At 64.8% G+C, this 2,500-nt stretch overlaps 1 pseudogene; it reads right to left on the bottom strand.

Moving 5' to 3' along the window:
* LOC126139049 (large subunit ribosomal RNA) overlaps window positions 1–2,500 on the bottom strand; it is a 7,324-nt pseudogene that overhangs the window by 2,048 nt on the left and 2,776 nt on the right.

Below are 2,500 nucleotides of genomic sequence, written 5' to 3'. Positions count from 1 at the left end.
CCGTTTGACCCGGGACCCGTGCGTCCTAAAGCAAGCCTGTAATACGTGGTTGGCGGTCTCCACGGCCTGGCAGCCCGCGCGGCATCTGGTGTCCGCCTCCCGCCCGCGACTGCGCCGTGCCTTCGTGGGGAAGGCGTTGATGCGGGCGCGGAGGGCGTCGATGAAGTTACGCCCAGATAGCAGGCGACTGGTGTCGGCGACCCATTGGTGTTGCCCCTTGACGGCGGCGGAAGATGACAGCGCCGCACCGTCAAAGGCAACATGCAGGCGTGCGGCCCACATCTCTCCAACCTGCGTCGACGATTTGAGGAGGTGGCCCTCCCACATTAGATGCCGCTCCAGCACCTCGACCTCACGCTGCACCTCGTCCCTGCCTGCACCGTCGGAGGCTGGCCCTATCCTCTTCAGAGCCAGGAGACGGGACCGGCGGAGAGTAAGCCCCATCCATCGGCATGATGGGATGCCGAGGCCTCCCTGGGCTACAGGAGCATGGAAGTAGCCCAGGGGAGTGTCCGCCGGAAGACGGAACCATCTCCTGACGGCGGCCCTGATGGTCACGTCGGCCGCTTTCAGAGCACCCACTCGGGTGCGGCTGAGGGCCAGCCCATGGTACAGGCCAGGCAGAAGTACGTTGGTGAGGGCGTGGAGGCGCTGTTGCGGCTTAAGCGGAGCTCGGGAGATGACGTCCAGTTGCTCCACCAGGTGGCGTCGTGGATTGAACACGCAGCGACCAGCGGTGGAGAATTGCAGTCCCAGGTACCGGAAGGTTTCACCCACACGTAGGGCAGGCACGGTGGTATTGCCTGCCTTGAAGGTCACATCTGCGTCGACCTTCACCTTCTTGTCGCGCCCAGATGCGACTAAGGCGAGGGTGAAGCACTTCCGGGCGTTGATCTGCAGCCCCAGGTGGGCGAGGGCTGCGACGGCTGCGTCGATGAGGGACTGCAAGCCCCTCGCGGTCGATGCAAACAGCAGGACGTCATCTGCGAAGGCCGCAGCGTTGACTCTGCGACCTAAAATCCGAGCTCCGATGTGGGAGGGCAGTTGGCTCAAAACATAGTCCACCGCAAAATTGAAAAGGAGGGGGGAGAGGGGATCACCCTGACGTACTCCCCTTGCCGGCTGCACGGGCACGCCCACGCCGCCGCCGCCCGCTATCACCGTCGTGCTGCCCTCGTAGCACCTTTCGACGTACTCAATAAAGCAATCCGGCAGGCCATGCGCCCTCAGCACGGGGCGGAGGGCAGCATGGTCCACCGAATCAAACGCCTTAGAGACGTCGATCGACGCCACAAAAACAGAGCGACAGGAGCGAACTGCGTCGGTGAGAGCTGTGTCCAAGATGAAGGTGTTTTCCAACATCCCATCCCGGGGGATGAATGCCCGCTGACGTTCGTCCACAGCACAAGCACGCATCAGGCGTGACGCGAGAACCTTATGAAAGGTCCGCGCCAACACCGAGCAGACCGTAATGGGGCGAAAGTCAGCGGGGGATGTTGGTGCAGCCGTTTTGGGGAGTAGTGTCGTCCGCGCGCGAAGCAGACTCTCGGGGAGGGCACGGGCCAGGAGGAAGAGGTTCAAGAGTTTCTCCAGGACTTCGTGCGGCAGGCGCCGCAGCTCCGCTGGGGTAAGGCCGTCCGGCCCGGCTGCCGACCCCCTGGGCGGCAAGGCAGCAGCGACCTCCTCACGCGTGACCGGCCCCCATAGGCACTCAGGAGCGACAGGCTCCGAGTGCGGGAGAAGGCGGTCACGGATGAAGCCGGCGGTGGAGATCGGCTTCTTGGTGAAGAGGTCCGCCCAGAAGTCCAGCAGACCGGGGATGTCAGGTGGCGGCTGCAGTAGGGTGCCGTCCAGCAGGCCACGCACGCAACGTGCACGCGACCTACGGAAGGCGTCCTGTGTCCGCGCGTACGCCCAACGGCGCCGCTTGCGCTTCTGCAGCGGCGGGGCGGCAGGCGGCCGCTTCGATGGTTGGCGCGGCCGCTGTGTCCTGGTACTCGTCCTCTCCCTCCTGGACCCGACCGACGCAAGGGCATCCGGGAGCATGCCTAGGATGACCTCAGGCGGCGTGCCCCGCCCCAGACCAACAACTCGGTCCAGGGCAGAGAAACGCTGGGCGGAAGCAGGCAGCTCCGCAAGATGCTCCCAGATGGCGGCGTCAGTCGGTCCCTCCGCAGGCGGCCCGGTGGTGTCGGCCGCGAAGTCCGCAGCTGCGTCGTCGGACGGCGCAGCGCCATCGCCCGCTTCAGGCGGCTGCGTCGCCGTTCCCCGGCGGGACGCCGGCTCTTCCCCCCGACCGATCTCAAGTGCCTCCATGAATTCGCGGACAAGCTGCTTGTGGGCAGCTTGCCGCCGTCGGCACTTGATTGCCTCAAGCGTTCGGTCGGGGAAGAGCAGGAGAGTCATAGTTACTCCCGCCGTTTACCCGCGCTTGCTTGAATTTCTTCACGTTGACATTCAGAGCACTGGGCAGAAATCACATTGCGTCAACACCCGCTAG

This window comes from Schistocerca cancellata, unplaced genomic scaffold (assembly GCF_023864275.1).
Source record: "Schistocerca cancellata isolate TAMUIC-IGC-003103 unplaced genomic scaffold, iqSchCanc2.1 HiC_scaffold_674, whole genome shotgun sequence".
Taxonomy (NCBI): domain Eukaryota; kingdom Metazoa; phylum Arthropoda; class Insecta; order Orthoptera; family Acrididae; genus Schistocerca; species Schistocerca cancellata.
The sequence above is the reverse complement of the archived record's forward strand: the minus strand, read 5'-3'. Positions and strand labels throughout refer to the sequence as shown.